General features: G+C 46.1%; 1 pseudogene across 1 annotated transcript in view; it reads left to right on the forward strand.

The window, feature by feature from the left end:
- Nucleotides 1-26,291, forward strand: part of LOC146823294 (selenoprotein T2-like) — a 124,025-nt pseudogene that overhangs the window by 86,784 nt on the left and 10,950 nt on the right. The window contains exon 5 of the transcript XR_014962161.1: nt 7,137-7,300. The product of XR_014962161.1 is annotated as a selenoprotein T2-like (transcript). The remainder of the gene's footprint in view (nt 1-7,136; nt 7,301-26,291) is intronic.

Below are 26,291 nucleotides of genomic sequence, written 5' to 3' on the forward strand. Positions count from 1 at the left end.
ATAGACCAAGCACAAATTGAATAATATTAGTGTCCGTGCACTACTCGTGCTGTGATTCAGATACTATTCTTGTAGCAGTGCTGCTCCACGAGCGCCAACAGTGGACGGAAGGTTGAATTTTTCTTTCCAGGAATCAGACTCGCACCTGCCTGAAACTGTGCATTTCAGTGATGGTGAATAGCTCATTGACACACCCTGCTGTGTGTGGTAATTAGCTCACTAAGCCATCCTGATGCATGCAAGAAGACATGTCAGCGATGCAGGCAGTGGTGGGACCACTTGTACTCTATTCCTTCAGTCCTTTCATTCATTATTAAGGTAACCGTACAATGCATGAACATTTTTTATGTTCAGTAAGCGAGATGTATGTGCAAGGCCTACAGTTGGCCAGCAGCTCCAAAACAATTCCTGCCCACTGTCCTGGCTGAAGTAGAGCAGGCTGATTTCTTCAAGTTCTGCTAGATGAGTGGCTCGCTGCTGCACAAAAAATAGTGAATAGAGGCAGTCTCGTGCACACTGTCACAGACCTATAGTACATTTGTCTTCACCTGCTGGATACCGATCCCTGATGCCACGTTGGCTTCTTGACTTTCCTCCTGAGTGGGATTTTTGGTGCCGATCTTGGTGCCAGTAGCAGTGGAATATCAGCTGTATGCAATACGACAGTGGTGGCATCTGGCCACTTTTGTGAAACGCTCGAAGCACATGTAACAGAGGATGTCGCTGTATCTACTCTTCCCATCCACTGCCGTGCTTTACCAGTTTCTACTAATCCCTCCTGGTTTCATCTAACCTCAGCCGCCCCATCAGTTTCTTCTCCCACACACCCACCCCATAAGTTTCTTCTCCCCTCTACAAACAGACAAAAAGGAAAAAAAGCGCTACGATGCAGCCATCACTGGCTGCTTCATGGCATTTCTTTTACCGTTCTGAGCTACACCCATTCCATTCACTATCCCAAAAGACTTCCTATATACGACCTCCACTGCTGCACTGCCAATAGCTCACCCATAGGCCTATTGGCTTTGCCAATGCTCGTTTTTAAATCCGTCTGAACAGGCAAGCACTTCAGTCGCCAGAGGGGACATTGGCGGGACAATCTATAAGATTGCATCCCAACCTGATCTAATCCGGCTTTGCTAAATATAGTACAGTTAATGAGAAACAATAGAATCCAAGTACATTTCAAAACAAGACGAGTATTTCAAAACCCCTCTGGGTTGAGTAAGAAGCTTTCTTTCCACAACTTCTTGACAACACTCAGTCGTACATTCCCCAAAATAACCCTCACGTGTGGAGAACATGTAAACCATTTGTCAGCATTATTATATGTATACAAAAGAGAAAATTAACAAAGAATTCTGAAGCTACACTAGTCAACACGACCTACTCTTTATGCGGACCATTCCTAGGCGGACAGCGCACTCTACTCTGCTGAATCATCAGAATACCACCTAATATGCATGCCCTAAAGGAATAATTATTTTCGAAACACCAACATTTTCCATTCCTAGGTGATGACAATCAACTTTTGTCGGAATGCTGTATGGATTTCAATAAATACCCCCTTTGTACTGCACTGGATATCTATTTGCTTTAAGCACACGTGACAAGACTACTGATCTATCGGGACATGGATGCTGTGCATCTGTTACTGGTAGTGCAATAAAAAGTATGCTAAGGCATTTCTAAAAATTGTTGGCATATTTGCCATGTCTTGCGGCTTCTAAAATAGCATGGATTTTAAAATACAAGCCATGTAGGAAAGAGATCCTACCACTCGTCGTTCTGTCAGAAAAAGCCGTTGTTTGTAGATGTGCAAACAATCGTGCATCAAGAGTGTTCCTAGTTTCTTGCTAACAACAAGCATTGGCATAGCCAATAGGTCTCACCTTTGGGACCTTATAAGTGTTTAGCCATGCAACAGTTGATGTTGTTGCACCAAGGATATTGTGCTGCATAACTAAGTACTTCTAAGGTCCCGAAGCGAGACCTATTGGCTATGTCAATGCTTGTTAAGAGTAGTAATGAACTAGTGCTGGCTGCCGAACAGTAGATGATTGAGGCTGACGAATGGCTCAGGGATCCACCAGGCTAACAGAAGAATTCCAGTAGAAAAAGGGGGGGAGACTGAGGTTTTACTCAATTCTTAACGTAGGCTTAGCTTTTGCCCCCCCCCCCCCACTCCCCTTTTCTCTTTGGTCAGTTGAAGTAGATGGTCCACTGAGCCATTTTAGAACTAGTTTGAGTTTCTGATGACAGGAGACACATTTTAGCTTGGAGAGACCCATCATAGTCTTTAACATGTTATGCCTCTATAGGGTTTGCAAAATGGCTTTCAAATGTGAAGAAAAGACTTGATGTGGAAAAATAAACATTTCACAGAGAAAATAGTAAAGAAAAATTAAGCTCCTCTGTGTTCTAGGTCTCTGCTCTAATCGGGAAAAGCTAGACTGATGCAGATCATCATGGGTACTGGAGGGCAGGGTGATCATGGTCGGTCACAAATCTTGCTTTGCTTGTTCCCAGCAATACAATCACTCCCCGCCACTCTCACAGCCACATCTTTCCACTTCCTGCTCACCTACAGGTACCCCATTGACGGTCTCCCACTTAGGATGCGTCATTTGCTTCTGGTTCACTGACACCTATCGAAGACTTCCACCACCTGCAGGCACGTCCTACTGCCTTCATGTGTTTAGAAGGATACACAGTCTATTGTGGATGACGCTTTAATTCACATTGGTCCAAACTCTAACTCAAAACGTTGAAGGCAATTTTGAAAACTTGCCTAAAATGAGAGCCGAGCCTGCCCCTCTAATCTTTCAATCATTGCTCCAGAACTTGCATACGTTTCCTGTCTCAGTGGCAAAAGCAGTAGCTGCCAGATTTTCAGTTTATCACAAACACCAGTTAAAAAACATGACAAGGGGATAATGGGAAAAGTCAGGATCAATCAATCAGGGGTTGAGCAGCTCCGTGGTCATTCGAAGAGCCAGTTCTTGAGATACTTTCTGAATGGGTGCAGTGTTGGCCTTCATCTGATGCGGAGGGGGAGTTTGTTCCTGGTCTTGGCCGCGATGTAGGAGAAGGTTCTGCCACCCGCTCTGGCCCTGGGGATGGGGAAACCGTGGCCAGGGCAAGTCGGCAGAGTGGGCTTTGTAGGCATGTGTCAGCAGTTTGCAGGTTATTCTTTTCGACGTGGAGGTCGCAGAGGTGTTGAGTGATGTGGTCATGTTGTGGGATGTCAAGGATGAGTCTGGCTGCAGCGTTCTGGACAGTCTGGAGTTTGCGGAGGAGTGTTTTGTTGGTTCCGGCGTAGAGCGCGTTTCTGTAGTTCAGTCTGCTGGTGATTCATGGTGAGGGAAGAGAAGAGTATGATGCCGAAGTTGCGAGCGTGGTCCGTAGGGGTTGGTTGGTGGGTTTACGAGGGCGGGGGGGCCTCCAGGTGTTGTCCCATGCGGAGGGGGTGGATCCGAGGATAAGGACTTCTGTTTTCTCCGAGTTGAGCTTCAGGCAGCTGCTGCTCATCCAGGATGCGATGCCCTTCATCCCTTCTTGGAAACTGTGCCTTGTGATGTCTGGTTCCTTGGTGAGGGAGAGGATGAGCTGGGTGTTGTCGGTGAATGAGACTATGTCGAGTTCATGTTTTATGACGATGGTTGCGAGGGGGGCCGTGTAGACATTGAAGAGCGTGGGGCTGATTGAGGATCCTTGGGGAACTCCGCATCTGATCTCTGTAGGATCGAAGAGGAAGGGCGGGAGTCTAATTCTTTGTGTTGTGCCTAAGAGGAAAGATCTAATCCAGTCTAAGGCAGTTCCCTGGCCGTTGAGTCTGGCGGATAGTTTGCAGTGGGAGACGGTGTCGAAGGCTGCTGAGAGGTCTAGGAGGATGAGGGCTGCAGCGTGGTCTTGGTCAAGGTGAGTGTGGATGTCATCAGTGCCGGCTATGACGGCATTCTCGGTGCTGTGGTTGCTGCAGAATCCAGATTGAGAGGAGACCAGGATGGTGTTGGTTTCTATGAAGTGCGCTAGCTGGATGTTGACGACTTTCTAGATGACTTTGAAGGCGAAGGGGAGAAGAGAGATGGGCTTTATGTTCTTCAGGTCTGTTGGGTCTGCGGAGGGCTTCTTGTGGAGGGGTTTGACTAAGGCAGGTTTCCAGTCATCGGGGAATGTGGCTGTCTCAAGGGAGCAGTTGGTTGATTGTTGTAGTTCGGGTGCGATGGTGACCTTGCGAAAAATGTGTGGGGTGGAAGGGGTTAGTGGGTGCTCCGGCGTAAATGCTTTGCAGAGTTTTTGCGGTGTCTTCTGTACTGAGAGAGGTCCAGGTGTGGAGGGTCAGCTGGATGGTGTAGCTGGTGGTGAGTGTTGAGTCGGTGCTGTGGTCTTGGGTCGGTGCTGTGGTCTTGGGTCGGTGCTGTGGTCTTGGGTCGGTGCTGTGGTCTTGGGTCGGTGCTGTGGTCTTGGGTCGGTGCTGTGGTCTTGGGTCGGTGCTGTGGTCTTGGGTCGGTGCTGTGGTCTTGGGTCGGTGCTGTGGTCTTGGGTCGGTGCTGTGGTCTTGGGTCGGTGCTGTGGTCTTGGGTCGGTGCTGTGGTCTTGGGTCGGTGCTGTGGTCTTGGGTCGGTGCTGTGGTCTTGGGTCGGTGCTGTGGTCTTGGGTCGGTGCTGTGGTCTTGGGTCGGTGCTGTGGTCTTGGGTCGGTGCTGTGGTCTTGGGTCGGTGCTGTGGTCTTGGGTCGGTGCTGTGGTCTTGGGTCGGTGCTGTGGTCTTGGGTCGGTGCTGTGGTCTTGGGTCGGTGCTGTGGTCTTGGGTCGGTGCTGTGGTCTTGGGTCGGTGCTGTGGTCTTGGGTCGGTGCTGTGGTCTTGGGTCGGTGCTGTGGTCTTGGGTCGGTGCTGTGGTCTTGGGTCGGTGCTGTGGTCTTGGGTCGGTGCTGTGGTCTTGGGTCGGTGCTGTGGTCTTGGGTCGGTGCTGTGGTCTTGGGTCGGTGCTGTGGTCTTGGGTCGGTGCTGTGGTCTTGGGTCGGTGCTGTGGTCTTGGGTCGGTGCTGTGGTCTTGGGTCGGTGCTGTGGTCTTGGGTCGGTGCTGTGGTCTTGGGTCGGTGCTGTGGTCTTGGGTCGGTGCTGTGGTCTTGGGTCGGTGCTGTGGTCTTGGGTCGGTGCTGTGGTCTTGGGTCGGTGCTGTGGTCTTGGGTCGGTGCTGTGGTCTTGGGTCGGTGCTGTGGTCTTGGGTCGGTGCTGTGGTCTTGGGTCGGTGCTGTGGTCTTGGGTCGGTGCTGTGGTCTTGGGTCGGTGCTGTGGTCTTGGGTCGGTGCTGTGGTCTTGGGTCGGTGCTGTGGTCTTGGGTCGGTGCTGTGGTCTTGGGTCGGTGCTGTGGTCTTGGGTCGGTGCTGTGGTCTTGGGTCGGTGCTGTGGTCTTGGGTCGGTGCTGTGGTCTTGGGTCGGTGCTGTGGTCTTGGGTCGGTGCTGTGGTCTTGGGTCGGTGCTGTGGTCTTGGGTCGGTGCTGTGGTCTTGGGTCGGTGCTGTGGTCTTGGGTCGGTGCTGTGGTCTTGGGTCGGTGCTGTGGTCTTGGGTCCGTGCTGTGGTCTTGGGTCCGTGCTGTGGTCTTGGGTCCGTGCTGTGGTTTTGGGTCCGTGCTGTGGTCTTGGTCGTCGAAGTTGTCATAGAGCATTTTGATCTTGTGGTGGAAGAAGGAGCTGAGTTTGTTGCAGAGGTCTTGGGAGAGAGTGACGTCAGTAGTTTCGCTGTTGGGTCTGGTGAATTCTTGTATTATGGCGAATATTTCTTTGGCGTTGTGGGCGTTGGAGAGGACTCGGTCTTGGATGAAGTTTCTCTTAGTTGATTTGATGAGTTGGTGATGTGCCGTGGTTGCGGCCTTGTAGGCAGAGCGTGCTTCCGGGGTTTTGCTGTTTCTCCCATGTTTTCTCCAGTCGGCTGCAAGAGCGCTTGGATTCTCGGAGCTCCATGGTGAACCAGGTGGCTTTCGTGTTGTTGCCTGGCAGAGTTCTGGAGGGTGGCAAGAGTGTTAATTATAAAGACTTTGGCACCAATACAATGTAGGATATTGGCGTGTATTGATATCAATTTTAAGACTTTAGGAATGGGTGCCAATCAGTTGCCATGCCATCACATTTTCACCTGATACAAATAAAGGGTACTTCAACATCAAGACTTTTGGACATCAATTCCTTGGGACATAATTTTTTTTTAAATGTTGTCTTTTTACAAGTGAGCTAGGATAAGCTCCTCCAGCTTAAAGTAGTAAGCATTTAGGAACTGAGGGCCATTGAAGTGGATTTTTTTCTGTAATGACCACACAGACTGATCATACCATAGCCAGCACGGATGCCCTACTGAGCAATATTGTGTAAAGATAATCTCTCTGCTGGATGTCCTGTCTTGGCTCAAGGTTGTCAGTCAGGTCAGGAGAGCCCCTTTTGCAAATGTGAGGCTTTCCCCTTTCCATTGTTGTCTCTTGTCAATGGATTTTTGCTTGGCATCGCAGTGGGGCACAAACCACCCCTACCCTTACCTTTTGTGTACGAAAAAAGGTTCGAAAGCTAAAATGTGAACTGTCCTGTAGGTCAAAAAATGTGATTGGCATTCTATAGGGAAAAGGCCGAGTGGTAATAAGATGCAAAGTATTAGTGTGAACGCTGCTTTCTTACAATATTAGGTCTGATGGCGGTTCTTTGTGAAAGGAAATGACTGAAATTCCCCAAGTGTGTATTTCTTTAGTTTACAATAGGTTTTCACTAGAACCGAACTAAGTGAACAGCGTCTTTCAACTACATGTGAATTTCAATATAAGCAAATGCAAGAGAGGCTTTTGAATTTTGACTAAATAAATTCTGTTCACCATCCTTTACTTAAAGATTTACTTACTTGTGTATAAGTGGTTTATCCTATTATGAAATCAAATCTGTCAAATAATGAGTTTGCTAAGCATTTCTGAAATGTGTTGTCAATATCTGTAATTCCGTTATTTATTTTAGGACATACTGAAGATGGTAATCATGACTGCTTCACAGATGTAGTGTGTAGTTCTCAATAATGATGTGGAAATGGCTGAATACGGTTAATTCAAACTATCAATTTTAATCCTGAATTTTTGTTTTCTTATTTTGTTTAATTAGATGTCCCAATCTGGTCAAAGTTGGAAGTTGGTTTTGTTCCTAATCTTCAGGAGCTTTTCCAAATTCTAGAGAATCAAATGAAGATGAATTCGATGGAGACACCTACCTTCCGAACTCCATAGCATCTTGCGTAGAATAACCAACAAAGGACCCATTAAAAGCATGTAAGGAAGATAATGTTACTGTGCCAAAGGAACATGTTTCCTCTTAGTGATTGATGTCTTTTACTGCTGTTTGATGTTGTACAGTGAACATTTGTTTTTGAGGCATAGAACTGCATGCTTCTTTTTAATAAGTTTCACTTGCGGTACTGCGTTTTTTCAGAAATAGTATGATGCATATTTAGTGCATAATTGGCTTGCGGCCAAAAGAGATCAATCATTGGTATGCAGTTGGGTTAGTACCTACCTTCAACCTCCAACTTTATAGCATCTTTCTTCTTTCTTAAATCCTTCTGTATAAACAAGTGTAGCAAATCGGCATATTCAGCAATGTGAAAACAAACATACCACCTTTTGCTGGACCCTATCTTTGCTCCTATTAGGGCTCTGTACCCTCTGACACTAATAATCTGTGCCACAGTGAGTGTACTCTGGTCCTAAAATGGTAGTGGTAAAATTTGGTTTCAGCCAATTGTTCTTTTTACTTGTCTAGTAAGACTATTGTAGACAATGCTGAAAATGTACCTCAGAGTTAGAACGTAAATGTGATGTGTTGGCTCTAGTGTGAATTGGCATCACCCACACATCTAACAATAATATGTCTACCAGGAACACCAAAGTGCTGTGGCTGAATGCAGTTTAAATCAAATGACCGGGAACAGTATGCCCTCAGGACAGGATACTAATCTATGAGAATATGACACTACATATTGAGGTTAATATGTTCTCACAGTTAAATATACCCAAAACGTTTCCCTGAACAGGCTAAGATAGGATTAAAAGGTTTATTTCTTATATCCACTTGAGGAAATACTAGAAAAGTGTTTTGAAGTTAATCCCTACTTTATGTTCGAAATCTGATTTAATGGTGAAATCAGATTTTGATATATATATATATAATTTTCTTTTCTAGTGGCACTTGCCACTAGGTAGTTATAGTTATGTCTGCTTTGCTATAAACGAGTGTTTTTTGCCGCTTCCTCCCCATGGCCAATTTCTGCCCCAAGGGCTGCCACCTCACCGTGACAGGCCGATTGTTAATTTTACTGGATGGGACCGCGCGTTATCCCTCCTGAGGCTCTAAAGAGCCCCGTGGACCACTACCACCCTGAGGCTTTATTAAAGAATTGGGGGGGGGGCAGCGTGGACCCCCTTCCCCTCCATTGTGCCTAAGAGCCCCGGGTGCCACCACCTCCCTGGGTCCGAATGAAATTTAAAGGGCGTGGCGGGATGCGCTCCCCTTCCTTGGCCACTTTCTCAGGGCTGGCTCTAAATAAACCAAGGACGAGGGCTGCGCCCCACCTCCCGCCTTCCTGGAGCCATTAATGGCACTGGGGACCGCCAGCCCCCACAGCTGGCTCCCTATGTCCCCGGGTGGTAGGTATCCAGGCCAAACGTTCACCCTTTTTGCCTACATCATGAGCAATCTAAAGATACACAGTGCTTGTGAATTCTACTAGAGAGAACTGAGAAAATAGGCAAAATTTAGAAACCTCTTGTTTTTGGTTGGAAAATTGGAAACTGCTTTACAAGAAATATTGTTTTTCCCCCTTGAAAATTGCTAAGCTCACCATCTTCCAGTGTTACAGAAAGGAAAGTTGTAAAAGAAAACCTTTTTACCACATTTTCTTTTACATTTTTCTAACTGGTAATATTTTTATCCCATTTTTTTTTTTTTTTTGTTTGCACCCTACTTGCAGTTTGTGGAGGATCCCGTTTCTGAAAACTGTACAAAATTCTGAATTCACCAAGAGGTCATTTATGTAGATTGCTCATAAAAATTCAAATGAAAATATTGCTGAAATAAAAAATGACAGTAAGTAGGGAAATAGCAATTTGTGAAAATGGTTTCATATGTAATTTTTTTGCCACTGATGGGTAATTTATAAAAGTAAGTTTAATCTGTCAGTCCATTCTGTTCGGAGGGAGATTCAGTGTTTGTTGCTTATCCAAAAATAAGGGATACTCTGAGCTAACCACTCAGCTGCAGCTTGTAACGGTTTTTCACAAATCAAACCAGGGCGCCAATATGAGTCCGTGCATTGTCCTGGTTTCACCGGTTCCTGTCGCGGGCAAAAGGCAGCTCCACACAATTGGTGTATTGTCTTATCAATAGAAGTATGGCAACCATGGGTGGTAGGAATTTTGTGGACATCTGCAGATTCTGAACATTTCGGTTGCTGAAATTTGAGTAAAATGTGTGATTCGAGCAAAGTTTGAAGCTACATGGCATTTAGGGGAAGATAACATCATGGGGTCCACATAGGGCACACCACCCTGGACTCTTCTGGGTGGTAAGGTTTAAAAAATGTCAGGGGTTGTTTTAATTCCCATGTAGATGACTGACACAGTCAAAACACCATAGCCCATTCTGAGGGCAATTTGTTTCAGAATTGTGTAGGAATTATTGGAGATGCAAACATTCTACTACCCTATAGTCATCCCCAGTTGACCTGTTTAGTTTACCTGCTGCACAGTGTTCGTCGGTGAGACTGGTTTCAGTATGGTATTTATTTACATACACAGCTAATATACACTCACATTTCAAGACAAATGGGGTGTCACCCCCCCCCCCCCCTTTTTTTTTTAAAGCTGTTCCAAGGAAGACCACTGTTTGATGCATTACCAACACATTCATTGGTGGGACAAAATATCAACGGAACTCTCATATATGCCTGTATCTAAAAAGATCTTGTTGGGACAACCCATTTCATGGAAATTAAAATGAACTCATCCCAACTGTAGTGACTTCTATTTAACTCTGATTTTGATAAGGTTGTTCTATTAAATCATTAATGATTTATCATTTATGCCTTCATTTTGACCATGTTTTACACACTGGTTTTTGACTGCACGAGCACTTTTACACTAATCACTGAGCACCCTTTTTCTGAAATTATTGTAATATAGTATTAATAGTATTCTTTGATAAATTGTAATTTATGACTCCTGTTTCTCGTGTGTATACTAAATTTGCATCCATCTTTATGTATATTACGTGAACCCAACAGAGCCATTGATTTTGACTAAAGTCATGTAAAGGTACCGACCACTTCACGGTCCATTCACTCACCTTTAATGCATGCCATACAAAAGCCATTCACATCACCAGCTATGGGCCCTACACAACACTTTAGTCAACAAACCTCTTCCATTCAAAGGCCCATCACATTGATGCACCTTAAGAACTTAAAAACCAATCACACTGTAACTCTCCCAGTCATCAGACAATTTGCATACACACACCCCTTAAGCCAGCAGCCACACATGCCTCCGGCCAACAGCCATACATACCATCAGCCAACAGTCTCACATACTGTCACTCCACACATACTGTCAGCCTGTTATAGCACTGGTTGATGCTGCCATCTGTGTGTTACTCCTACATTGACCATCTGCCTCCTACCTACACACGATCCCTATGAAAATAATCCTAGGCTAAGCTTTGACTACCTCTTAATGGGTTTGTCTCACTCAGAGTCCTGAATAGTACCATATGTGTGCCAGATGATCCTTCCAGAAAGTCCAAGTGCTTTAGGATTTGGTGGACAGCGTACAAGGTCAAAACATGACAAATGTCTTGTCCATCCTTATGTGCGGTGCATTGACTTTATTTTACTTGTAGTACGGCGGAGCGCTCATCTGCCACTTTTCAACAGAGAATGAAGTTGTCGAGCAGCCAAAAGCAATACCAATGTCTTCCTGCTTAATGGAGTCAGTAAAGAGACACTGGATCAAATCTAATTTAGGCGGAAAAAGTCTTGGATTCCAAATTGGATGGAAGAACTTAAAAAGATACACTGCTACTCAAGTAAATGGGTCATGGAAGGTATGTACCCATGAGCAGCCATTTGAGACTTGTATGAATTCTTAATCTGTGTACCCAACTTCAGTCCATTTTCCATAACTTCACTTTTGTGTGGTACAAAGGGAAGCAAGCTGGAAAACAGACCAGGCTGAGATGAGCACTGAGACAGTAATATCCGCTCTCCTGTCTCTCACCTTGCTGAGCACAAACTGTGCAGCAGCCATATCAGTGGCTTTCTTGCTCTGCTACTGGAATGTGGTCGGCAAATTGCTGATCCTGAAGCCTTGCAGCGTCCTAGACAGCAGATGAAGTAAAGGCTATTGCTTCCTCAGTAATAAGGCTTTGAGCCAACTGAAAGTTGAGTAAGGGCCTCTGTCTTCCTTTAGTGGTCTGCCGATAGACTGCATACACATTGCATGTTGGCAACTAAATCTGGTGGTTATCCATGTGCATGTTTTATGACTCATATAATTAGGTTGAATAACCTGGTCATATTTATCCTCTCAATCCATTTAGTTGATGTATACAAGTGAGCTCATGGACTAATACCAAACCATGACTGGATCGGCGAAGTGTTCTTCACGTGAAGTGTAGTGTAGTGAGCCTATCTGGAAAACTTGAAACCGAGCAGCTTGTTGCAGCGCAACACACAGCTCTGTCCTTTTTAGAGATTCTTACAAACAAACTACTGAGGGAGTCCTTTGTGGTGTTTTCAAATTGTTGGATCTGTCTCAGTATCAGATCCTACCCTCACAGCTCTCGGCCATTATTAGAGTTGGGCCCTGGAAATCAATCAGTCAACAACAAGTCCCCTTTATTTTCTAGCTAAAACTTGCTGACCTAGGTAGAATGCAGGGATATTTGTAAAAAAAAGAATGCTGAATAAATGTGTGGGTCCTATGAACTGTTATGAACTGAAAGCATGGAAAGCAGTGGTATGAGAGTGTAGTAAAGTGTGATAACTTCAATCATCTCAAAACGGAAAAAGCATTTGTTTCACTCCACGCTGCAATAGAAAGACCTTCTCCAAAGCAGTTAAAACAGACAACAAATGAAAAAAAAAATGACTTTTAAGGCACAGCACACCCAATAAGATAAATGCACTTTTTGCAATAGTTGTCCAGCATGCCAGGAAACACGTCTATATGAAAAAACATGCTACTTGCGAAACTAGAAAGTCTGTGACTTACAATGAAGTTATCAATGTGCACAATATGCCCCTTCTTTCACCCACTTCAGCCACTGCTAAGTTATTGTGCTATTCACATTTTATTTTTGACACTGATCAGTTATTCAGCCATTTACATTTTGCTTCCATGCACCACAGCATGGAGAAAGGTGTCCTCCTACTTCGCCCGCAGTTAGGCGATTATGCCATTCAAATTACTACAAATGGGGGTGCGCCAGGTAATGAAGTCCAGTAGACTGTAAGTAGTGTAAAAAAATCCTTTATTTCAAATTCCGGAGACTTTGGACGCAAACGGACTAACGTCTTGACGGTCTGCAGCAAACAGGCCATACTATGCCTGCGACAACTTGAAGGGTTTCCGGCACAATAAACTGGAGAGAAATCTTAAATTTCCTGAATTATCACTACGGAGTATTGACAAGGGAACAGATCACCTTGGGATATAACGTGACCAGTCTACGAGCCCTGATGAAGTTCCCTTTGAGGGAATGAAACGCGTTTGCTGAGTGTTGTTTTTTTCATATGAAAAGAAAAAAACGGAATTTGAAATAAAGGATTTTTTGACACTACTTTCAGTCTACTGGACATCATTACCTGGCGCACCCCCATTTGTAGTAATTTGTCTGGATCTGGATCACAGAGATGTCATGCAACGGCTGGCGTTGGGGAGTATTGTGCAGGACAGAGATTTGGTGGAACTAGCGTGAGGTGCAGAGCTAAGAGTCCGTCGTTCTATCTGTGGATATATTGATTATGCTATTCACCCTGCTACCCAGGTGTCCCAGAAAGAACTCCTGGCAGAAAAGTGGCATATTTTCTCTTTCGGAGTCCGAGTGGCGTTTGCACCCCATCAGAAGCCCGATCATCCCCAGGGAAGGAAAAGTAATTCATTTACAGTTGGCCACCGAAGGAGGTTGACCCATGCCTGGCTGGTCATCTCTCATTCCCCTCACCCCCCCCCCCCCCCCCCCCAAGAAAAAATCCCCGTTGTCTAGTGGTATCTCTGCCTCTTAGTTACAGTGCACCTGTGATCCATAAGCAAGGATTTGTTTGAAAGAGTGATAGCGGAAAGGAGAGCGACCTTTTTCCAGCCACGCTTCACTCAAATGAAGTGCTGCCTGGGGGGGTGCCACAAAGCCCCTTGGCAGCGGGAATTACAAAAAAGATCTGCCAATTTTCTCTTCCCTGGGGGAGCCGATCACACCACCACCCCTTCTCAACAAGGAGATGGGATATCTCCAGTTGTAATTTAGTTCCCGGGGGGTGGGGTGTAAGGGTTGGAGTGGGGGGTTGTCAGAAGACCAACCAATTCCACAGGAGTCGACTATGGTTCCAACGCCCCACCACTAGTACTCCCACAAGTAAGACTTCTCCTGGTAAGCGCAACTGCATGGGGGGGAAAGGGGAAGTAGATAAAGAGAAACTGCCTTGGAAAGTTTCTTCACTGGAAACATTCTTCGTCTCAGCTACTCTGTGTGGGACTGGGTATGCTGCATCAGGAGAAACACAATCATGCAACAACATTCAACCACATTAACCTTAAAACATAGCTTTCCCTCACACCTTCATACCCCACGGTCCAAGGCCTTTGCTTCTCTCTAACTGAAGATAATTCCTTCGTATTAGTTCTTTGAATCTTTTCTTACTAAGCCTTGCCCAGTTAATGTGGAAGACGCAGCCACTTTGTATACGAACTGGCTAGAAACTGCTTGCTTCAACCTAGCCCCCCCCCAAAAACATATCATTCCACACGCTCTAGCCCCTCCGCTCCCTGGTTCTCAGAACAAATCAGGGACCATAAAGTGCTCTGCAAAAAGCTGGAAAGACTCTGGCGAAAAAACTACAAAGAGGAGGACAGAAAACGTCTCAACGCAGAGTTGAAAAGGTATAAACTCGCGATTCAAGAGGCCAAACAGGAGCATTATACGCAACGCATCAAGGATGCCAGTAATTCCTCCAAGGAATTATTTCGCACAGTATCATCCCTGGCTGCCCCTAAACCTGCAGAGATACCACCAAGTCGCAAACTATGCGAAGATCTGGCGAAATTCTTCCAGGAAAAGGTAGAAAACATCTTTCTTGCACTTGACCCCCAAGTCAAGGCTGCCGCTCCTGAATCTAATCTCGAGGCAGACAGGAACCTTGCGAAGCTACTTAATTTCCCTCCCATTAGAGAGGAGGAGGTCAAGATCAGATTATGACGGATAAAATCAGGCTCCCCTAATGACCCTTGTCCGGCTAGCGTAGCCAAACTAGCCGCACCGGCCATGGCCGCAGGACTCACCCCGCTGTTCAACGCCATGCTGGACTGCGGAGAATTTCCTCTGCGCTGGAAACAAACCTCCATTCTACCACTATTGAAGAAACCAAATTTAGATGTAACGGACCTGTGCAATTTTCGGCCAATCGCCAGGCTACCCCTGCCGTCAAAGGTTTTCGAAGGCATCCTGAACACACAGCTGAGTGTCTTCTTGGGCGCAGGCCATAGCCTGGACACATCTCAACATGGATTCAGAGCAGGGCACAGCACGGAATCGGCTTTGATTAGATCAACAGAAGATGTAAGAACTGTGATGGATACAGGGGGCAGAGCCGCCTTGATCCTGCTGGATTTGTCTGCGGCCTTTGATACGGTCCACCACAAGATACTTGTGGACCGGCTAAGGGCCTGTGGGATTCAAGGAAAGGCGCTTAAAATCCTTCACGCCTTCCTTTCCGGCAGGACGCAGAAGGTGGCACTAGGTGATTTTGAATCAGACCCATTCGTGTTCCCCTGTGGAGTTCCTCAGGGGTCTTCCCTGAGCCCTACTCTTTTTAACGTATATGTCTCTACCCTGGCACCTATCATTAGATCCTTTGGCTTCAACTTAACATCGTACGCAGATGACACTCAGATAGTGGTATCACTGATGCCGGGGGAAACAGACAGCACGGCAGAAAGGTTCAGAGGCTGCATGCGGGAAGTCAGTAACTGGATGGCGGAAAACTGTCTTAAATTAAATACAGCTAAAACAGAGGTGTTACTCTTTGGATCCAGAGACAACTTCTGGTCTCCACGCTGGTGGCCGGAGGAAATGGGCTCCCCCTCAATTCCGGTCTCAAAGGTTAGAAACCTGGGCGTACTAATGGACGATTCACTGTCCTTTAGGCCTCATGTCAATGCTCTCACCTCAGCTACCCATTTCGTCCTAAAAACCATCCGGAAAGTGCTGCCGTTTCTGGCCAACGAGTACAAGAAGACAGTGGTGACAGGACTAGTGATGCCCCGTCTGGACTATTGCAACAGCCTTCTGCTGAATGCCCAAAAGGGGCTCCTCAACAGGCTCCAAATTCTGCAAAATGCAGCAGCTCGTCTGATTAGACACACCCAAATTTGCCTCGGTATCGCGAGATTTGGCGAAGCTGCACTGGCTACCTGTTCGCAAAAGAATCACTTTTAAATCGTTATGCGTAACATTTAAAGCTTTGCATGGCTTAGGGCCCCGTTGCATGACCCAACTTTTCCAATGGCATAGACCGACTAGATTGCTGAGGTCTGCTGAACAGAGCCTGGTAGTTGTCCCCAGAGTTAGGAAGGCTCGGTGGGGAGGTAGGAGTTTCTCTCTGGGCGCAGCAAAGGCATGGAACGCACTGCCACTCAACATCGGACAACTCCCCGACCTCCTGTCTTTCAGGAGAGCACTCAAGACGTGGCTCTTCACACAGTAATCTTTCTGCCCTCACACCTTGGCAATCAGCGCCAGGACACCTCAGGGTAACCGTGCGCTCTATAAATGTGAAAAATAAATAAATAAATAAACTAAGAATTTTGTCGAATAACCTCCATAGTCTATTCTCAATCTTGGTGTGCCAAAATCTTTTTTTCAAGAAAAAAGAATGTCACTTCAGCAAATTCTTAGACAAATTCAAAAAGCAATGATACCTTGTCTTCCTGCTGGTCAATCCTCTAGATGATGGCTTACCAATCCGATCTTTTTTCTCATAGAATGGTGACCTTTCTTGTGTAGAACCTTAGCACAAGGAAATGAATTACTCCAAAAGAATAGCCTAAACGGAACTTCAAAGAAAATACTGCACGCAAAAGAAAATGATTCTAAAGCCTTTTTTATGTGTGTTTTCACTAAGAAGACTGGAAGCCTCTTCCTGGTTTGAGAAAGTCTTACGTTGCGCATGCGATAATATTTCCGCTACTCTAGACCCGTGGAATACAGTGACACTACTCAGGCGATTTAAAATTGAGACGAGACGCTTTTCCCCAAACACCTCACGGAATTCTCCTCAGACGACACTCAAAATTGAGACTCTACGCACCTCGTGTCACAGTTGAAGTGCGCTGTTCCTTACCGGAACAACGCATTTATCTGCAGGCTCTCGCATGCGTGGGACACACTAAAGCGCTGACCCAGAACTGAAGTCTCTAGTCTTTTGGCTCCTCCATTTGCCATTTGTAAATTTTTTAAGCAGCTGATTAAAAAAATCTTTTATCAGATGCATGTTGATGTTTCCAATGCGGTTTATTTGATTGACGCCTGCAAACGCTTGCTTGCCTTTCTGTTAATTGAACACATGCAGACACTCGCCACCATGGTCCTCCTGACAGTACCTCCCTCCAAAAGGGGGCCCTCAATTATTGGTTTCTTTGGATTCTCACAATTAAATTTCTTAACTAATCTTGGGGCATGAATGTGAGAGGAAGGTTCCCAGGATCTCTCCTCAGTCCCATATCCCTTCCACTCAATCAAATAGTACAATTTGCCTCTGGTTACTTTTGAATCTAAAATTGTACTAATTCTTCTTGTGACTCTACTCTCACTGTTGAAGGATTTCTTTTCAGTCTGACATTTGGAGGACTTTTCTTCAGAAGGAAGATATGGAAAACTGGGTGGATTTTAATCTGATTTGGAAGTTGTAACTTTACCACAACTGGGCTAATGACCTTCCTGATTTTAAAAGGGCCTATAAAGCGTGGTTGGAATTTACGATTCCCTTTCAGTCTAAGGTGACGGGTGGACAACCAGACTTGATCTCCTTCTACATACTCTGGTGCCTGTCTTCTCCTTTTATCTGCGTGTTTTTATATGACTTCTTTGCTTTTGACAGATTTTCTTGAGCCTTTTTATATTCTTTTACTGCTGGAACTGATCCGTTGTTTTTTCCTGTCATAATACATGGATGCCTCCCTGAGTTCACATAGAAGGGGGTATAACCAGTAGAGTCATGTACTGCGTTAATTTATGCAATCTCTGCAGTCCAGAGCAACTCGGACCAGTTTCCTTCCTGTTCTAATAAATACAATCTTAAGTACTGCTCCAGCTCTTGATTTACCCGCTCATTTTGACCATCTGTTTCCGGATGGTAACTGGTAGAGTATAGTGTGTCAGCTCCCAAATTGTGCATAAAATTCTTCCAGAATCTTGAGACAAATTGGGAACCTCTGTCTGAAATGACAGTTTATGGCACCCCATGAACTCTTACAATATGATGGTTAAAGACCTGGTCTGAGTGGCTGTGGGAACACCTTTGAGTGGCACAAAGTGGCTCATCTTGGAAAAGGAATCCAACAGTACTAGGGTGGTGTTAAAACCTTGACTATTCGGAAGGTCAACTATTAAATCCAAAGACTCGGTATGCCATGGATGGGGAGCATTAGGCAAGGGTTGTAATAATCCCTGTGGGGCCTGTCCACTAGGTTTCCCTTTAATGCACAATTCACAAGTCGTCACGTACTGTCTCACCTGAGCGGCCATGTCAGGCCACCAAAAATATCTTCCTAACAAATTCAAGGTCTTTTTTAACGCCCTTATGACCCGCCAACCTATCATCATGACAATTTGTTAAGGCCTTTTCCTGTAAGTTCTGAGTTGGTAAATACAAAGCATTATCATGATAGGGAATGCCTTCTTTGATTTCTCTTTTTGGGTCTGCCTTCACCCAATCCTCTAATTCTTGTGGTGAACAGGATTCTTGTATTTGACTAAAGAATTCTTCCAAATGAGTCACCCCTACGATTTTACTGGGAGGTATGATTGGTTCCACTTGCGACACTCTTAACTCGTCTGGCACATCCATTCTGGATAAGGCATCTGCCTTCCCATTCTGAACTCCCGGCTTGTAGGTGATCACAAAGTTGAATTCAGAGAAATACAGTCACCACCTCAACTGTCGTGGAGTGAGAGTTTTTGCTGACTTCAGAAACTGGAGGTTACGATGATCTGTAAACACGGTCACACAATGCTTGGCTCCCAACAGATAGTGTCTCAAATCCTGAAAGGCTTCTTTTACAGCTAGCAATTCTTTATCAGCAATTGAATAATTCATCTCCGGATCAGATAACTTCCTGGATCTGTAGGCTACCGGATGCAACTGTCCAGTTTGCTTATTTCTCTGCGAAAGAATGCCACCTGTTGCAAAATCAGATGCATCTGTTTCTACATAAAAGGACTGGTCGGGATGCATCAAAATAGGAGCAGAAATAAATGCCTTTTTCAAAGACTGGAAGACTGACTCTGCTTCCTCAGACCACAGAAATGTTCTTCCTTTCTTCAACAATTGAGTGATGGGACTCACTTTGGCAGAGAAGTTGGCAATAAACCGCCTATAAAAATGTGTGAATCCAAGAAAACTCTAGAGTGAACCAATTTTTAATGATCTCCACCTTCCCTGGATCCATTGCGGCGACTCCTTCTGATAGAACAAATCCCAAGAACTCCACTTGCTTGGCATGGAAAGAACATTTCTCCAATTTTACAAAAAGGTGGTTGTCCAAAGGTTTCTGCAATATAGCTCTGACATGTTGCACATGATCTTCCAAATTTTCAGAATAAATTAGGATGTCATCAATGTACACTACCGCCACTCTGTCCAAAAATTCACGTAGCACGTCATTAACCAGATGTTGAAAGGCGGCCGGAGCATTGCTTAAACCATACGGCATGACCTGGTATTCAAAAAGGTGGTTTTCCGTTCATCACCTTCGGCAACTCTTACCAAATGATAAGCGCCTCTGAAGTCCAGTTATGTATAAACTTTGGCACCCTTGACCTGATCCAACAATTGCGAGATCAACTGCAAAGGATACCGATTCTAAACCGTGACTTGGTTTAGGGCGCGATAATCTATACAAGTTTGAAGACTTCCATCCTTTTTAGGAATGAAAAACAAAGGCGAAGAAGCAGGAGATTGGGAGGAGCGGATTAACCCATTCTTTAGATAATCATCCAGATAAGTTTTGAGGTATTGATTTTCCGCCTCCGTGAGTGCGTATATCCGGCTACATGGAAGAATTGCACCTGGTTCCAGTTCGATTTTACAATCGTATTCACGATGAGGTGACAATGTTTCCGCATTTTTCTTGTCAAACACTTGCCAGATCCTGGTACTCTTCCGGTATCTCAGTCAAATTCATAACACAAATCTGATTTGATATTTGGGCTAATTCCGCTGCCAGGGATTTTTCAAGTGAGGTTTTTAGGTCGAGGCTAGCGTAAGACTGCGTACATAAGCAGTCTAGCTGGCGAGATATGATTTAGGGTAGCTTTTACTAGCAGGGTTTAAGCCCCGCCCCTCTTTTACATTGGCTGGCATCACCGTTTATGCTAAACGGTGGCCAATCATTGGAAAAGAGCTTGCAGTGACATACACTTTTCTCTTTTAGAGCCATCCCACTTGGACTGGCTCGTCCGACTTCCTTCCGTCGCAAAAGGTTTCTTATCTTTATGGGGCCATGTGTTTCAAACATATGGCCCCATAAAGACAAGCTCCGGTGTGATCCTCTTTAGTTTCTTTCGAATACCTTCTGCCAGTTTCACCGTTGCGGCCTGGGGGCCGTGAATGCTTTGTGCCAGTTTCACTGCTGTGACCCTGGAGCCGTGAATACTTGCTGCCAGTTACACCACTGCGGCCCAGGAGCCGTCAATACTGCTTGCGGACTTCACCGCTGCGGCCCGGGTGTCTGCACGATCCCTTTTGCCAAAAAAAAACCAGTCCTCTCCACCGCAATCACTGCTGCGGCCCGGAGTCCGCCGACGTTTCCGCAGGACCGCGCAGGGATTGGCACAAGTGCTGAAGTGTCCCCCGGCAATGAGGTCCAGGAGGAGCTGCGCTGGGATTGGCCCCAGCGCCGACACATTACTCAGCCACTGAGGGATTCCAGGAAGATCAAGGCATCCCCAGCAACCCGACGAGCAGCTGTCGCCTACCAGGAGAGATGCGAGAGACCGCCTTGCTCCAGGTACGCTCACTCTGAATCCCCACGTGTGAGTGTTGGTTCAGAAATGACCACAGCGAAAATGCATTTTATTAAGTGTAAATATACTGAACTAGGCAGAGAAGGGGTAGCTAGCTACTGTATTTTTTGTTTTGATGTGCAATTGTGTATTGTACCAACTAGTGAAAACCATCTCTCTCTTTGGCTCAACACCCCGCCCTTTGTTGGCGGAGGAGGGGTGGGATGCATAGGAGCTGGTGTGGGGGCGGCAATGAGGGAGGTGCAAGCAGGGCACTCATTTGAGTCTACATTTCATGCTAACAGATTCTTTTATAGTGCCGCTTTGCAATCAATAATGCATCTCACCCAAACTTTTGTTAAAGGAAGGGTGTCCAACTTGTGCCAAGGAGGGCCTGATTCTTGCTACTGTTTCAGGATAACCACTAGCTCCATAAATGAGTTCTGTTTAGAGTAACTGTATGTGCACATATTCTGTGGAATCCTGAAAATCTGGCATGGGCCCAGTTCCCTCTGGCAGACCTGTGATAGACCTACCTGAAGAGAGTGGGGTAATACCTGTACATCACTTGGCCGTGTAACCCTGGGTAACATGGTGCAGTAACAACAATACATGGGTGAAGACATTCTACAAATGACATCAACCCATAATCAGTGGCCGTCTACTTATTTATTTATGTTCGAGGCATATGAGCTGCAGATTGTATACTGTGCATAGATCGCCATCTGGTGTCGGGCCCGGATGTTTGCAGTTTGTTTTTCCTCTTGGAAAGTCTTTGGAAGTCACGAGTTTGGTGATTCCTCCTTTGGTTCGTATTGCGCATGGGCTTTGGCTCCATCCTCAGATAGTTTTTTTCCGCCATCGGGCTCGGATTTAATACTTCGCGCTCCGGTTCCGAACTTTTCCAGTTCAACGATCGACGCAAAAATCCTCGCTCATCGAGATCCTTCAGATAATAAATCATCTTAATCACCTTCTCTTCGGTCGTCGACGGCGGCCTTCGGGCCTATTCCGGCCTATTCCGGCTCCGGTCTCTGCTGATGGAAAGAACTCCCTTCAAGAAGTGCCCTCGATGTGGGTCCAAGTTTCCCCACACCGATCTTCGGCACAGACCAAAAAATCGGAGGTCCCAAAGAAGCACGGCTTAGACAAGCCTAAAAAGCCATCGGCCCCGAAAACTTTGGCGCCGACAAACAACCAGTGTCACAAGAACTTTTCACACCGGATCCTCTCCAAAAGACACTCACCAAGGATCCAAAAACTGGACATTTGACATTGTCTTCAAGAAAGAGACACTTGGACAAACCAGCTCCACCTCCACCTCCAAAGAGGAAAGACACTGCTACCTCCCCTTTCTGAGTGCCTTCCCCACCTCCTCCACCTCCTCCACCTCCTCCACCCTCCCCACCTCCACCCTCTCCACCCCTGCCTCATCACTCCCCAACCTTGTCTCCTGTCCCAGACGATTTAGGAGACCCTTATTATGATCCAGCAGATGTGCCGCAAGACCCCACCCCTACTGGATCTCCAGACCCATGGGACGACTATAACAATCCGGACATCCCAGATGTCCCACAGGATGACCTTTACCCATCTAGGCCATCCCCACCTGAAGATTCCTTGGGTTTTTACCACCTATTACAAAGGGCGGCACACTACCACGGGGTGGAGTTACATACTGACCCAGTGGAGGAGGATTTTCTCCTAGACACCTTTGACAATACACATAGGTCTACTGCCATTCTACCTATGTTAAAGGGAGTAATTAAACATGCACTGGAGGTTTTTAAAGACCCAGTCAGGGCCAGGGTCCTAAACCCCCGTATAGAGAAAAAATACAAAGCCGCCCCCACAGACCCTTCATACATTAAAGGACCTGCACCATTGGATTCCCTAGTGGTATCTACAGCTAGGAAGCGCTCAAATTCTCAGGCGTCAGGCGAAGCACCACCACCTGACAAAGAGTCCAAGCTCTTAGACGCGTCAGGGAAGCGCAGTGCGTCACAAGCCGCCAACATATGGCGTATCGCCAACACGCAAGCGCTATTGGCCAGATACGACAGGGCGCATTATGATGAGTTAGAGGCCATCATGCACCATCTCCCTGAAAAATACAAGAACAGGGCTAATGAATTGATCCAAGAGGGAAAAATAATAACTAATACCTCCATACGCTGTGCCCTAGATGCAGCAGATACAGCCTCCAGGGCCATAAACACCAGTGTCCTTCTCCGTCGCCATGCCTGGCTCAGAGTTTCAGGTTTTAAACCTGAGGTACAAGCCTCTGTATTGAACCACCCATTCGACCAAGATCATCTATTTGGCCCAAAAGTTGATGAAGCCCTCAAAGATGAAAAAAGATACTGACACGGCGAAATCCATGGGAGCCCTACAGTCGCACACTCCTAGGCGCTCTTTTCGCCGCTCTTCCTTTCGGGGCACGGGCAGAGGCTACTCCTCGGATACTGCATCCACGTCCTACAAATCCCCTCCTCAATCTACCTTCACAAAGGGTTATCAAAGAGGCGGATACAGAGGCAATAATAATAAGGGCAGAGGCAAGACAAATACCGCCCGTTCTGCCACACCTCCTGCCCAATGACTTTCCCCCGCTCCCTCCAGACCATTCCACTCCGGTCGGGGGCAGAAAACAACATTTCCTTCACGTCTGGGAGACAATCACCTCAGACAGATGGGTGACCCAAATTATTCGTTCAGGGTATTGCCTAGAATTAACATCTACCTCCCCAAACATTCCACCCAGGCAACGCCCTATGTCTTAAGAACATGCTACGTTACTAAAACAGGAGGAAATCTCCCTCCTGCAAAAAGAAGCCATAGAGCAGGTCCCCATAAATCAACAAGATTTAGGGGTCTACTCCCTGTACTTTCTGATTCCAAAGAGAGACGGGACTCTGCGACCTATCCTAGATCTCAGACCTCTAAATACTTACATACATTCAGACCATTTTCACATGGTAACCCTTCAACAGGTTCTTCCACTCCTCTCCCAGAACGATTTTCTCACCACTCTGGACTTGAAAGACGCATACTTTCACATCCCAGTACACCAGTCTCACAGAAAGTACCTCAGATTTGTGGTGGACGGGCAACACTACCAGTTCAAGGTGCTCCCGTTCGGGGTAACAGCACCAAGGGTATTGACCAAGTGCCTAGCAGTAGTGGCTGCACACCTCAGAAGACAGCACATTCACGTCTTCCCGTATCTGGACGACTGGCTAATAAAAGCCACGTCCTACAAACAATGTGTGCAACATACCGCTGCTACAATCCAACTATTTCACCAGTTAGGTTTCACGGTGAACCACCAAAAATCCCACCTGGTACCATCACACACAAAACAATACCTCGGTGCCACCATAGACACCTCAAAAGCCATAGCCTATCCCAATCCTGCCAGGATTGCAAATATACAGGCTCTGCGTCAGAAATTCATATGTCAACACTCTCTCCCAGCAAGAGTGTTTATGCGACTGATAGGGATGATGGCCTCTTGCATCTTCATAGTGCCCCATGCAAGACTCCAGATGCGTCCACTCCAAGAGTGTTTAGCGCGCCAGTGGAACCAGGCCCAGGGGCAACTGACAGATCTGGTGTTGGTAGACGGTCGCACCAATCGCTCTCTGCAGTGGTGGAACACCACAAACCTTTCCAGAGGTCAACCGTTCCTGGACACGGTCCCACAAATAATCCTAACAGACGCATCGCTCTCCAGCTGGGGAGCTCATCTGTTACATCTCACAGTACAGGGCACATGGACGCCGCAACAGAAGTTACTCCACATCAACCATCTGGAGTTACTGGCAATCTTCCTCGCCCTAAAATCCTTCCAGACGCAGATTTCAGGCAAGGCAGTCCTTATTCGCACAGACAACATGACTGCCATGTACTACATTCAAAAACAGGGGGGCATACACTCTCCACAGCTCTCTCAATTAGCACAGAGCATATGGAGATGGGCAATTCCACAAAAAATCTTTCTCCTGGCCCACACGTCTCAGGAGTCCAAAACACCGTGGCAGATCTGCTCAGCAGACAAATGCAGCAGATCCACGAGTGGGAACTTCACCCACAGGTTCTTCACCTGTTCTTTCAGAAGTGGGGGCATCCACACATAGACCTATTCGCCACCCACGAAAACAAAAAATGCCCAAGCTTCGCCGCCAGATATCCACACCCATTGTCCAATCGCAATGCGATATGGATGAACTGGTCAAACAAATTTGCATACGCTTTTCCACCTCTCCCACTAATTCCATTAGTGGTGCGAAAGCTACAACAGCATTCCCTAACACTGATCCTAGTAGCTCCAACATGGGCCAGACAACCGTGGTACACAACACTGCTGGAACTCTCAGTAGTACCACACCAAAAGCTACACCTCTCACCATGCCTCCTAACCCAGAACCATGGAGAGATCAGGCACCCGGACCCAGCTCAGCTCAACCTTGCGATCTGGCTCCTGAGGTCCTAGAATTCGGATACCTTAACCTTCCCTTGAATATTATCAGGGAAGCTAGACGCCCTACTACTAGGGCATGCTATGCTGCAAAGTGGAAAAGATTTGCTGTTTACTGCCACAACAACACAATCAATCCTTTAAATGTGTCCATACAGCACATCATATGTTACTTACTCCATCTACAAAGGTGTAACCTAGCATATACTTGCATTCGGTTACACCTCGCTGCAATTGCTGCTTATTTATAGAACCAGCAGCACCTATCACTTTTCAGAGTGCCTGCCATCAAGGCCTTTATGGATGGCCTCAAAAGAGTAATTCCACCCAGAGTACCACCCTCACCTGTCTGGAACTTAAATATAGTTCTCACAAGGTTAATGGGACCCCCTTTCGAACCATTTCATAAATGTGAGCTCCAATTTCTCACATGGAAAACAGCTTTTCTAGTGGCCATCACTTCCCTCAGAAGGGTTAGTGAAATACAAGCACTCACTATATAGGAACCTTTTCTCCAGATGCATCAGAACAAGGTTGTACTCCGCACCAACCCAAAATTTCTACCCAAAGTCATTTCTCCATTCTATCTAAACCAGTCGGTAGAATTACCAGTCTTTTTCTCACAACCTCAAACCGTTGCGGAAAGGGCTTTACACACACTGGATGTTAAAAGGGCTTTACTTTACTACATCCAAAGGACACAACCTTTCAGGAAAACCAAACAGCTATTTGTCTCCTTCTCTCCACCACATAAAGGCAACCCTATTTCTAAATCAGGGATAGCTAGGTGGATTGTAAAATGCATACAGATTTGCTACCACAAAGCAAAACGAACGCTATCTATTCCCCCTAAAGCCCACTCTACAAGGAAGATAGGGGCTTCTATGGCTTTTCTAGGAAACATACCACTAGATGACATCCGCAAAGTAGCGACATGGTCAACACCGCACACTTTCACAAAACATTACTGTGTAGATGTGAAAACCAAGCAACAAGCTAGTGTGGGCCAGGCTGTACTAAAAACACTGTTCCAAACAACTGCAACGGATGCCGGTGGTCGCCGCTAGGGTTGGGTACTGCTATATAATCTATGCACAGTGTATAATCTGCAGCTCATATGCCTCGAACGGAATATGCTACTTACCAGTATGCATCTGTTCTTGGCATGTAGAGCTGCAGATCTATACACGCCCACCCGCCTCTGTTCCAGTTTATCTTATTTAGATACAACACACATGGGTTTCTTTACTGTTACTACTACGCTCCATCTTTCCCTGCTGGCGAAAAACAAT

The sequence above is a fragment of the Triturus cristatus genome, chromosome 5_2 (genome assembly GCF_964204655.1).
Source record: "Triturus cristatus chromosome 5_2, aTriCri1.1, whole genome shotgun sequence".
Lineage (NCBI taxonomy): Eukaryota > Metazoa > Chordata > Amphibia > Caudata > Salamandridae > Triturus > Triturus cristatus.